Here is a 14,257-nt window from a genome sequence, read left to right as displayed (position 1 = left end):
ATCGTTCCTTTTTGGGACCCCTTCATTTTTACTCGTTCACCGTTCATTAGTGCTTGGTATATGGTTCTTATGAAAAACTGAAAACTAGTAGTGTAGGTGATTGAAGGATTTAGGGCACCAAGAGGGGGCACTTACCTCCCACCCTGGAGTATAGAGTTTTTATTCATTACAGAATTCTTACACACTTTTAGAAGTAATTTCCGTGATTCTGCAGAATCTCTCGTTTAGCCAACTGTAGCGTTGTGTGGCTGATCGCAGGGAAATAATATAGGGTGGCGCACGGAAAACCGGCCCCGAGTACAGACTGCTCGCCAATTACAGACGATGTGTTGCCCGTTACGAGCAGATACAACAAACAGACAAACATGTAATAATTAGGCAGTGAAGAAATAACAAGCTAATGCAAGCAACAATTGCCAAACAATCGATGACGATGTGTAGAGAGCTGGAGAAGAGAACATGAAAATCTCACGCGACGCGCATGGGCTATAGCTCATGTAGTCTTGTAAACATGTTGGTGGCGGTTACCCAACTTAATAGACCACAAATGTCTTGTATAAAATTCTTCGTTTCGACTTCCACTACATAGCTATGCTACGTTGTAAATAATAACCGTTTACACGCTATATATACTTCACGTTGTCTCGTAGGCGAAGTAGAGGCTTTATGGAAGCATAAAATGAAATGTGGTTTTCTCGTCATACTTGCGTCACATGCTTAGTAGAAATTAGGTTTTTATGTTGCATAAATTAAAGTTAATGCAGCAATAATAATAATAATTAAGTTTGCAATAATAAAGTTTTTGGTTTGGAAGCTCCTTCTGAACAAATGTTTTTGAGATAATAAGTAAATACGATTTTATGATCTATGTCTTTTCAAATGTAGAGACACCGCTGTTCTTACTGAGCCAAAATGACCCACAACCAACTTTTTTTTCTTTTCCTTTTTTTCAAAGAAACCAAACTAGAAGGTAATGAAAATTGGAAACAACCAAACTTAAAAATAATTAGAGCCTTCCTAAATGTAATGTTTTGTATATGAAAGATAGATGAACATCGTTTTATATGAATTTTATTACACTAAAAATTAAGCAAATTATTGAAAGTTAGTTGCTAAATCAAGTCGATGAAACCAAAAAATATATGAATAACAAAAAAACTTGCCTTATTATAAGTATGTCTTCTGCTGCTCTTCGATATAATGAAGTGAGCTGATACGCCCTTTTGTTACCTGAAAAGACGTACCTATTAGATACAACGTAATTTTTATGCAATATACGTAACTATAAAATACTTTTTGATTACCGGTCGTAGACGCTGAATAGCCAGAACCAAGTGCAAGAACAGTTTGGAACACATGTAAAATGGGCGAGCGCAGTGAACGAAAGGAACAACTGGATACTGAACAACTAGGAGCAGTCGGCAGTGGTCATGCCAAGGGAGACCGAGACTGAGACGAGCACGCGACCGAGGCTGGAACGAGAACTGCCGAAGTGACCGCCGCGACCGAAGTGAACTAGTGAACTATGAACCGATCGTTCCTCGTTCCCGGGAACTGTAAGTAGACCGCCGCGACCGAAGTCAACTATGAACCGATATTCCTTCGAATTCGGTCCTCGGTCCTTTCGTTCACCTTGGTGATCCGTTCCTCTGCACCCGTTCGTTCGCGAACTACCCATCTCTATTGGCCACACTCTGAGTTGACCGTTTGCAGTCCCACTGAAGTGTCCTTGCTGTCTCTCCCTCTACAAGTGGCACTATCCGACTACCTCCACCGCCGGTTCTCTTTTCCGACAATCTAACTGCCTTCTCCTTGATGAAGACGGCTGCACGTCCACTGACCACCCAGAACCACACCCACGTCTACACCTCACTTGGCCACCCACACTGATGCTAAGTAGGCTCATCTGCCTTGCCACGACGCCTCTATGGACTACTGACTGCTGATTTCATCTGTCGTGCCCCGATGCGACTAAATACACTTCGCTCTCCAGACTCTAGACCCCATACGCACTGCTGCTGTTTCCAAAGCCGCTCGAGGTGGAACATTGAGCGTGCCGCACAGGAACATAAGCAGAGACTGCTGGCGCACCATATGTGACCCCGGTGACGAACAAAGCATTGCCCATTGCTGTGCACTGCAGATTGCCGCTGGAACCGGGTTGGCGTGGCCTCTTTAGGTCAGTACTTCAGTCTCTGTACGCCCCCTAGCCGAGTGGTCAGCACGTCCTTCAGGCCCAGGTTAGATTTCCGATAGACTAGGAGATTATCTCCACTCGGGGACTGGATGTTGTGTTGTTTTCATAATCATTTCATCATCACAGACGTGCAAATCGCCCAATGTGGCGTCAACTGGAAAGAATTACGATTCGTCGGCCTAACTTCTCCAGGTGGGGACTCTTGGCCATCACTGCCATACGTTTATTTCATTTCATTTCACTTTGGACTCCAGAGTCCACCCCTGTTGCTGCTTCTTCTGTAGTCGACAGCAGTCAGCTCCAGGGCAAGTCACCTAAGAACGTAAGCAAGGCTACGTAGTGGGCCCAGCATGTCCCTGGCACAGGCTACCTCTTGCCGAACTAACACGGACACCAAGTTGATCTGGCCACCTAAGATGGATACTTCAGACAGCCTTTCACGCTACCAGTACGCCTGGCTGCATAGGCTGTGCTGTAACCTTTCAGCTGGATACATGGAAATTCAAACGAACTATATATAAAAAGAGAGAAGCACTTAGAAGTAAGGAGGAAAAATTAAATGAAACTTCTTGGGTGTGTGTTGTTACTTCAGTAATTACAATATCAAATCAAATTTATTAAGAACAACTTGGCAGTAAGTGGCCACTTATAAGTATGACGGTACACCCACTCAGTCATGGATGCATGGAATGATTGCGTTGGGAAAGGTGTCATAAAGCAGTTGTAACCCTTCCTGAGGTAAGGCGGTCCACGACTCACGCAACTGATCCTTTTTATCCTGGACACTGGCATTGGTATGGAGATGACAATTCGCAGTGGCTCGTCGCAGGTGTGGGTGACCACTTCCCTGTTGAAAAAGTCACCAATTACCACTAGCCGAATATTGTAGAACGAGACTTCCCCCCAGATCGCTGCCTACTCGTGGACTTTGGGCATCCAGGGAAGTGCAGAACCGCGATTCAACGGCGTACACAATTATCAGCAGTCAATGTTCCCTTATCGTGGCACAACTCCAGATGCAGCCATTTATGTTGTGGAGTTAACGGCAGCCTGCACATAGAACGTCAGTTTCGTAGTCAGGCTTCTGCTAGTCTCCTACCAGTACTGCCGGAATACTCAGAACGTTGCAGGCAGTACTTTATTTGTTGCTGGATGGCAGGTGGCAGTCGCAGATATGAAAGGCTTACGATGTGCTTGGCGCACAGTACGGTGAGCCTCCCTGTCGCATCAAAATGCCTCATACATCGGGATGTTGCACGATTCGAACAGTCGAACCGCCCCACAATGAGACCCACTTCAAACTGTCAGGTGCTGATAATACTGTCCGACACGACCATCTCCGTGTCACTTGCAGTGATCACTCAATATCTGATGCTGCTCTTTACATATCCTGTCATGCCTGGTAACGAGACTAAACCCGAAAAACACTAATGCACTTTGATAACAACACTAATGTACTTTGATGATCGTTCTGCTTGTCATAGGAGCTCTGAACATTTACACGCCGACGGTGTGGCTTATATGTGTATATAAGCCATTATTTCTGAGTGCTTTATTTTTTTGTAAGGCAGTTTATTTAAAATAATTACAGAAAATCACCCCAACACGTAGACTGTGGACAAATCCCTTTTCCTCTAGAAAACGGCTCTGGTGCCAGCAACAGCCGAGAAAACAGCCTACTGACACACCCATCAATAATAGTCATACACGTAGGCCTCTGACGAGGATTAAAAGATGAACGGAAATTGTGTATGGGCACTACACACTGGTGAGATTAGTTTCAATCTGAATATTTGGTCAAAGCAGAAAGAAACCTTGGGCATTAAGCAGCCGCCTAGCAGTTTCTCTGCTTTTGTTAATTAAGACTGTGCCTCGCACCATTTTAATGACGTAAACTCACAAAAAAAGCCGCACGAATGGAACGAAACCTAGTTTTGTTTGTTATTTGATAAACGCTTGCGTTCACACACAGGGCTCTCATTAATGACGGCTGCTGTGAGACATAGGGACAGGAAAACTGACAAAATTTACGCTCTTTTACAACGCTCGCAAAACTTCCGTCCTACACTTTTGATCTCGTTAAATATTTATGACAGTTAAGCGCGAGAAGTTGGTTGAGACTTCGATGGTGCACGACACAGCGGGTTGCACACTGTTAGGCAAAGCGGCGAGGTGTAGGCACATTTCCGTACCCCTGGCGCGCTTACTAAGAGCCCGCCACGTTTAATGCTGTAAAAACCGTCAAAGGACGCGCCGGAGAGGGCAAAGAGAAAGTTGCGCGCGATACTTTCAGAGGGCCCGAGGCGGCAGCTGCCGGCGCTGCGGCTCGATCGTAGGTGTAACAGTCGTCTGCTTCGCACTGCGTGACGCCACGAACGTTCCGAAGGCCTGTGTACAGCGCTTCCGAAGTTACGTCTGGGGAATAAAATGTTATAGGGAGTTCCATCAACGAAAGGCAGTAGAAACTTGGTCAGCTTCTACGGAAAACGATTCAGTGATCCATGTCATTTACATAACTACTCCTCAAGTCTATATACCGCTCATGGTAGAGGACGAGGTAAGGACGGCTATAGTGGCCAAGGTGTGTAAAGCGGACGCTTCCGCTTACTCCTTTGAACAGTACTGCTGCCTAGTGACGGCCACTTAAAACTATTCAAAGAGACTTCTTTGGTTTTTCCAGCGACCTCAAAGGCAGTAGCTACTAACGCTCGACTTAAATGAAATATTCTCTATGTCTGATGTAAGGTGAGCGACAAACTCGTTTGTAACGCTGGAAATGTATTGTGACAGTTAAATGCTAGCCGCCCGAAGTGGCCGTGCGGTTCTAGGCGCTGCAGTCTGGAACCGCGAGGCCGCTACTGTCGCAGGTTCGAATCCTGCCTCGGGCATGGATGTGTTTGATGTCCTTAGGTTAGTTAGGTTTAACTAGTTGTCAGTTCTAGGGGACTAATGACCTCAGAAGTTGAGTCCCATAGTGCTCAGAGCCATTTGAACAATTTTAGCCAGTTAAATGCTACAAAGCTGGTAAAAAGCTATATTTCACTTTTCCCTCCCTTGTCTACAGAGTTCTCTACTGAAATTTTCTTCTTCCCTAGTAGTTCTTGTCATTTTTATTTAAATCCTCTCCTCTTTCATGATCCCTTCCACTTCTTGTAATACCAAACAAGTTTTCAAAAGCGCTAAAGTAATTAATATCACAAGATTTTAAACATGGCTGCAACAGCAACTGTAGAAATTCTTCACGATAAAGGATGACAGCCATAAACAGTTGCAGGATAAAATTTTTTTATTAAAATTTCTTGACCAAGGTTTCGGTACATATAAATATACCTTCATCAGAAGTAAAAAATCTGAAATTACATCATGTAATGGAGATTAATAAAACAATTGTGCCAAAGGCGTCGTCAATAATTGAGACATCTTCTCCATTAGGACAACATAGTCATAGTCATGTTGTACTAATGGAGAAGATGTCTCAATTATTGACGACGCCTTTGGCACAATTGTTTTATTAATCTCCATTACATGATGTAATTTCAGATTTTTTACTTCTGATGAAGGTATATTTATATGTACCGAAACCTTGTTCAAGAAATTTTAATAAAAAAATGTTATCCTGCTACTCTTTATGGCTGTCATCCTTTATCGTAATGAATATTATTCTTAATGCCACCATTATTTTAGTTTTATTATTAGAGTTACTGTTATTATCATTATTATTATCACAGCCAATTATTAATCATGTTACTAATTCAAATTATTATTATTGAGTTGTTATATAATACCTAATTATATTATTCTAAAGTCCTACATAATTTTATGATCATTATTAGTGTATCCATTATTATTATTATTGTTACTACCAATTAATATTTTATTAATAATGCAAATTATTATTGATGTCGAAATTCCAGCATGCTGGCGTAACTACAGGGCAGCAGCTTGCGTTAATCAATACAATGGAAAGACAGCAAAGTTTCAAATTTCACTTTTATTTATTTCATAGCAAGTTTCAGGGCGCGACCCCTTTTCAAATCATCCAGGCAGTCAAAATGGTATTTCCCGAAATATAAGAACCACGTTAAGATAAAAAACATATATGAGTAACGAAGTGGAAATGAGCAGTTATCTGTATGCTCTGTAACTGTTCATGTGCACTTTCTTGTACATATACATTTGTCATCTTAACGTGGTTCTAAATATTTCGGGAATACCATTTTGACTGTCTGGACGATCTGAAAATGTTTCCCGACCGAAAGCAAGTGATCAAATAAATAAAAGTGAAATTCACAACTTTTCCTGGCGATTCATTGCATTATAATTATGATTGATATGTACTGTTTCTCTTTCTATGTTGTTCGTGGTCAGATGTAAGAGCGGACCTTAAGGCCCTATTATGGTCAACCTAAATAAGCTACAAATAAATAAAAAATTTACTTTAGCCTTCGAAACGCTGCGTTGATGAGTTACCATAGTTGTGTAACTTCGTATTCGTGATTGGGTGCAGTAGGACATAGTGGCTACCAGCCAGACAGGGCCAAGTGGCCACGTGGCCACTTAGTGCGAACATATATCTTTTGTAATAATTCAGATCTTTTCGCGACAACGAAATTGATAATAAGACAAAAGAGTTTCCTAAAGTAAGTGTGCTAAGGCACTGCTGTATTAAGAACCTGGTGAAGTGGTTTGTTCTTATGTTACATATGTTAAGATGGCTCCACAATAATCTTTCGACTCTGACTATGAAGAGTCGATTAAACGCTCTATTTTCATTCAGTGAACTTATGAAGAATGTGCAGGTTGTGGCGACGACGATGACGTTCCTATGTGTGAATATGTGTTAATACTTGACCTTAAAACCTAAATTGAGTTTTAACATATGACAAGTCTTACTGTGTAGCTTGGAAATTGAAAATATATTAACATTTGACTTCATTTGGAGAATTAATAATATATTGTAATGTTTCTCATAAGATTTAAACATATTTCATTCCATAAATATGTATTTCCTTTATGTCACTATACCTTCCGATTCATTGTTCTAAAATCTTTTCTGTGTCTTAGCCATTTGACCCACCTACCGGGCAAAGTAGCCCTTTCGCAGACTTCCACTTAAGCTCTCTCATCTACTACAAAAAGAAGATTTCGATAATAATACAACTGTCTTGTTATTACGAAATCAATACAATTTACACAGATATATTTCACATGCTTACGAGTACCAATGAAATGAGCCACGCAGGATTAGCTGAGCGGTCGAAGGCGCTGCAGTCATGGACTATGCGGCTGGTCCCGGCGGAGGTTCGAGTCCTCCCTTGGGCATGGATGTGTGTGTTTGTCCTTAGGATAATTTAGGTTAAGTAGTGTGTAAGCTTAGGGACTGATGACCTTAGCAGTTAAGTCCCATAAGATTTCACACACACACATCAACGAAATGAGGTGAGATAAAAACATTTTCACTATGTGGCAACTTCCCATTCTGCAAACAATACCATTCCCTTATCGAAAACACGCTCTTTAAATGTTTCTATTGTCATCAACCTTACACGAAAAATATAGAATCGTAGCCCCATGAATATTATGTGGACATATTCACATGGCAATTTTCGGTATGGTGTGGCGTGTTTTGCACAACGGTTGCGTAAGATACCACTTGACGTGAGGTTCGAGCTAGCAGCTATGCGACACTGCGAAACTACGAGTATGCAAGGAACTCTGCGGTAGCCGTTAAAAAATGCTTTCTTAATTGCTCTTCACTTTGGGTTGTGTGCTGCTCATTCCTTTGCTTTCTTACTGTGAAGCGAGTGAAGTGACTAATCTTGGTCCCTCATAGGTATTCGTAATTCTCACAACACTAGAAGGGATCGACCAGACAGCTAGACTTTCCCAGAAGTACCGAGTGCGGTTGTAGTTCACTCACCTACCTCGCGAAGCCAGACTGGACAAAAGCAGTGGACATGGATCGTAATATTAAAGGCACGTGGTACTGACCGATTCACCATCAGATTCCAAGCCACCCTTGGTTTCTCGATTTGGCGCTAACGCGAAAATAGATTGTTGCAATTAACAGACTAACAAGAAGTCACGTAAATACTAATAAACAGAGACATTTGTTAGAATGGAAGACCTCTCCAAGCCGTTAATTATGAGACATGGTACATATACTAATAGAATATGATAAATAGTATCATCCAAGAGCAGTTATTTTACAAAATAGTTTAAAAACTAGGAATTATAATACTAAAAATTTGGGGATTTTTGTAATATTGCAGTCGGACTATTGTACTTTGTAGACTAATCTTCCTGCTCAACTATTCGCTTATCTTTTCGCAATTTGGTTGCTCAACACTTGGAAAAGTGTTCTGCTCCTTTCATTATGTGGCATTTTTGTATTTTGTGAAATGGGATTTGCCTGAAACCAATAAATAAAGAAAAAGGCGTCTGATGCCAGCGCCTCGAGATGATTGTGGTGTTTGTTGCTCCAAACAGCCCCTCACGCCACGAGTAACGCACAGTAAGTTCTCGTTTGTGTGCGCTTAAGGCCAGCTGCCATTTTGAAGTGTCCGCACTGCATGTGTTATCGAAAGTTTAGTAACAAGAAAACAAGCAAGAATTGTTGGTTATTGTGGGTTTGAATATCGCGAAAGATTATTTAGCCTCCCAATAGGGACGGGGTTTGTTCCTGCAGTAAGACAGGCCTATCCACGCGGTGTGTTAATATCTCAAATGTATTTTCTGATCACCACCTTCCACTGTCCTGCAGCATTTTCGAAACTATATTATATTCCACCTAGACAGAGGCTTCTTAAAAAAAAAAACGGTTGGGACGGAAGCACTTCATAGTGATCTGTCATTTGCGCGTGGCACACTAGTCGAAATCGCGGTTGTGAATCAGTGCACTTAGTCCGGGCGGAATACGTTGTCACACATCTGTTGAATTAAGCCACTCTAATGGGTATTTTGCATGGTGATATGTAACGTTTGTGTTGTATTATTGACCCGTGCGAGTGTGCGGGATCGATAACGTATGTGTGCCACTGTAGCTTTGCAAGACTCGCGAGTATGTGTTTACGTCCCAGGCTTAGGAGGGGGCAACCGGAGTATGCCCACTTAAGCGGAGCGGTCGGGTTCACCGAGAGCGCACCAAGTGCGAACAGTGTCTTCTCTCATGGGTTGGATGTCCTACTTAGTCACATCGCTCCCAACTGTGGCCGAGCGGGAGATTGCTGTATGCGTCGTTGTATCTGGTGCGTTTCCTGCAGTCCAGGAGTGGGTGTCAATCTGAGGAGCGCGTAATAAGAAAGTGTTCCCCACTGCATTGATATTCGCACATGACACTGACAGCTATGAAATCATTATTCCGGAACAATCACAGAGACTTTTACGATCTCACCAGAGGTTGGCTTTGATCCTCAGGTACTGCCATGGTGGACATGTTGTGTTTGCATGCACCAGTTTCATTTATTCTGGGTGATAACACTTGCAGATATTCCTATGAGTGCGATGATAATTGTTGAATATTGTTTTTGTTGTTTCTATTTCACTATGGAATCCTTTTTTTTATATATATAACTATCGTTTGCTGTTCTTAAGTTAAGTTGATTTTGGGAGTGCCAAAGTTGAAGACCTTTAACAATGTTTATTTTTGTTTGTATTCTGCTGCAATTTTAAATGTCTTAAAGTTTTTGCTAAGTTTGCTGTGCATCTCTCGTGATTTAGTTGCCAGATCTAGTTTGAATTTAAATTGGTGTTTCAATGGCCGAGATGTTGTTTTTAACTCTATTGGTTTGTTATCCTGTCTGTTTGTAGTTACCAGTCCAAGACGCCAGTCGGCTTGTTATTCCAACACCTCTGTACGAGAAATATGCTTCATTTACTGATTTGAAACAAGAGTCATTAATTAATGCAGGTAGTTAAAGTTTCATATTGTTTAATAATGGTTAGTATTTCAACCAGGTGAAGATTTTACTTTTCATTAATTTCAAAGGTATTTCTTTTTATTACTAAGTTCAGTAAATGCTCTTCTACGGTGGAATGCAGAAATATGTTTGTAAAAAAGTTATGTTTGTTATTTAGTATACGAATGACTAAATAAGAGCTTTCTCCTAATATCCTGGTTAAAATTATCAATGATAATTTTCCACTTAGCAGCCCCCACCCCGTTTTCAATTACGTTGCGACAAAAAAATTATTAAGTACGTGTAATCGTCCATAGATCGCGGTACCACACCAGAGTCAGCACTGAGAATCGATACCTCAGTCAACAGCGAGGGCTCGCTGCATTCCGCAGCAACCAATGGGAAACATTCCAAAAGGCACGTCTCCCTCTCAGGATAGCAGAGCCGTGACGCTGAGGTCAATATAGTCACTTTGAGTCAGCCAAACCTTACTTCCCAGATTAACATAAAAGGAATAATTTTGGTTAAATGCCAGGCATTAAGTAAGATTTTATGTGATGACAACATCAATCTGGAAACTCATGCTGAATATGAAGATCAACTTAAACGGAATGGCAAGATTCGAGGTTACATCTAATTGGCGTAACGTATCATCGTGCCTACGACGTGGCCACGTACGTTTCGATCTGCGATTGGAGATGCCCACATATGCTCAGAAATAGTGCACGCGACATACATGAAGTTGTTGTCAACAAGGAGAAATGTCAGTGAGTAATGTGTACAAACCACCAACCACTACCCAGCCTCGATGTCCCGGGTTCGATTCCCGGCGGGGTCGGGGATTTTCTCTGCCTCGTGATGACTGGGTGTTGTGTGATGTCCTTAGGTTAGTTAGGTTTAAGTAGTTCTAAGTTCTAGGGGACTGATGACCATAGATGTTAAGTCCCATAGTGCTCAGACCAATTTGAACCAGCCTCGATGTCCTGCCCTAACTACCACACCCAGTCATTTATGTGGGAGGAGTCTAAAAGCAACCACTCACTGTCAAAATACAGGACAGCTGCTGGTAATGGCGAGGTTCTTATTAACTGGGCAGACAATAACAAACTGTTCTTAGTTTTCTATCCAAGGGACCACGGTACACACAGGTCAGCAACTTGGAGAAAGGAATATCACACAGATCTGTGCTTTGTGACGACTGGTAAAATCCAAACACCACTAAGTTCTACAAGACATGTATTAACAGACTTTTCTCAAAACCAACACCGTCCAGTCCTGATCGAAATTGGAACCAATATACCACTAAATACAACCAAAAAACGCCAAAGGAATTTCAGAAAAACAAAGTGAAACATCTACGCGGACAAACTGGGTAAATGCTTGGGATGGATCAACCCAACAGCCAATAACTATGACAAATTCATAGGCACCGTTAAAAGTGGAGCAAAAGCCGCTGTCCAAAGAGGTTCTGCGAACATTATGTACCAGGCTGGGACAAAAGGCGTGAAAGCAAGTTCCACTGCCTCCTTGAGAATGGAGACCCTGGGATTGCAGATGACCCGTTGCAGAGCCTAGACGTTGTCCGGCGAAAGAAGTGGGTCGAAACCATTGAATCGATTGATTTAAAAACTTCTTGTAGGAAGGCCCGGTCTCTCGTCCAAAAATTAGGCGTAGCTAACAAATTACATTGTAACTCTTCAGATATTTCTACAAACAGGATTGCCGCTCAAATAAATCTACATCCAGAGCTTCAAGGAATTATAACCATAGAAGAACATTACGCCGTGAACTAGGTGACCTTAAGGGTACTCTTAAGACAAATAGCAAATCTTTGATCAATATTCTTCCAAATTTACCCCTACTGAAATCAGAGACGCGTTGAAGAACGTCAAGGCCGAAATTAACGTGGACCAGATGGAATACACACAGATTTGCTTCTTTACTGTGAGAAGTACGCCAAAAAATGGCTTGCAGAGTTTGATACAAATGAAATAACAATAGGGAATACGCCACAGAAAATGAAGAATTCAAAGATCATCGCACTGCTTAAGCCGGGAGAACTAAGCAAGCAACGAAAGAGTTATAGAGCAACCGCACTGCTCAGTTCACGTATAACCTGCTTGAGACACTCCTATACAAGAGACTGAGCCCAAAAATACTGGAATCAGTCCCAAACGAACAAGCAGGCTTCCGACCTAATAGAAGCTGCACTTACCAAGTGCGCCGGCCGAAGTGGCTGAGCGGTTCTAGGCGCTACAGTCTGGAACTGCGCGACCGCTACGGTCGCAGGTTCGAATCCTGCCTCGGGCATGGATGTGTGTAATGTCCTTAGGTTAATTAGGTTTAAGTAGTTCTAAGTTATAGGGGACTGATGACCTCAGAAGTTAGGTCCCATAGTGCTCAGAGCCATTTGAACCATTTTGAACTTACCAAGTGCTTTCCCTGACCACTTATATAGAGGCAGGGTATCAGAAAAGCAAAAAACAAAAACTGAATTCATAGATTCGAGGGCAGCCTACGGCACTGTCTGGAGACAAGGGCTCATGTACAAACTAGTTCAAATGATTCCATGCATCTGTACTATCAGATTGACCGATAAATTGGTTGGTGGGAGGGCTTTTAAAATGTTTAGTGGAGAAAGAAAGAGCTCAACCAGGGTACTCGACAATGGGCCACCTTAGGGCTCAGTCCTTGTCCCATTGTTCTTCAGTCTTTACATTTCCGACATTCGAAACACACGGTCTAGGAAGTTTGGCTTTGTGGACGTCTGGGTCTTAGCTGCACAGCACGGATGATTTGAGGCCACTGAAGACAATCTGTGCTCCAGTCTGAAGTCACTGAGTGGCTACTTTCGCAAATGAAGACGGCAGCCGAACCCGAACAAGACGAAAGTATCTTGCTTCCACCTGAGCTGTGCCCTATGTTATCTTTCAAGAGTAACCCCTTAACCATAATAACTACCTCAAATACCTAAGAGTTACACAGGACCGGACGCATTCTTACAAGGAGCACCTGACAAAGACAGCAGGCAAAATGAGGACAAGAAGCAGCATCACACATAAATTTTGGGGCACTACTTGGAGCTCCACAGCAGGCACCCCCCGCACCGCTCAGCAGTTTGGCTTGTCTACTCAGTGACAGAATACTGTGCTCCAGTATTTATTAATAGCGCATATAGGACTGATGTGGTATTGAAAGACACCATGCACATCATCAGCGGCACAATAAAATCTACCCCTACCGTATGGATGCCAGTCCTGAGCCATAAACCACCACCAGAGGTAGCGAAAATTTTCCTGACCCCTGAATGGCTGAGAGGTTTGAGGCAGAAATTCTCGTGTCATTGCTGGTTAGGGTTGAGTGACGGCAGCCGCAGTGAGCAGTTGCACACCTCAGGTCCCTGTAAAGAAGTTCTCTAAACGTGATAATTATTTCACTCAAAGCGTTTTTGCGTCACGAGGGTGCATCGATAGGATCGGATGGCGGCGGCCAAAGTAAACAGTCGAGTGTGCTACGTCTGTAGCCAACTGTTACGAAATATTCCATTATTAGAGTGGAGTGGCGGCAGCCACAGTACTCTGGCGCCTATTTGACGGCCGAAGACAACTGCGGCCGTGAGTGTAGACTTTTGCTAACTGATTAAGTTAAGGCACGCATAAGTTTATGCAGTCTCGAGAATGTTCATTAATCTGTGTTGTTAAAAGGATGACAGGTTGTGTAATCATTTGATGTAATCATTTAGCGTGGCAACCGTGTTGTGGCAAGACTTCCAGAACGAAATAAATCCGTAACACAATGTTGATGTGCTCTTTACTGCAAAGTAGACCATCACTTTCCTATAATCTCGACCTAGCAACACCATTACATACACGAAGATATTATCCATTCTGCAGCAAATGGGACATCACTACCCTTACAAGGGACACAGTGAGAACAAGAAACATTGCGAGGTGTGCCTGATGTCGTATATTTCCGATTACAGCCCTTACCTTTACGGTCAGTCTGTTGCAATCAGCTACCGGGGCACATGATTCGAAAAGAGCTGAGGTATTGCAACGAGCTTCTGCTTCTTCTTTAATTCAGCAAGGCACTGAATTGTGTGTTGCGTGAAGGTAGCTCTCTCTGTAGACGAACAGAAGCAACGTAGCAGCGCATTTTTACG

Source organism: Schistocerca nitens, chromosome 6 (assembly GCF_023898315.1).
Source record: "Schistocerca nitens isolate TAMUIC-IGC-003100 chromosome 6, iqSchNite1.1, whole genome shotgun sequence".
Taxonomy (NCBI): Eukaryota; Metazoa; Arthropoda; class Insecta; order Orthoptera; family Acrididae; genus Schistocerca; species Schistocerca nitens.
This window is presented reverse-complemented; position numbering follows the sequence as displayed.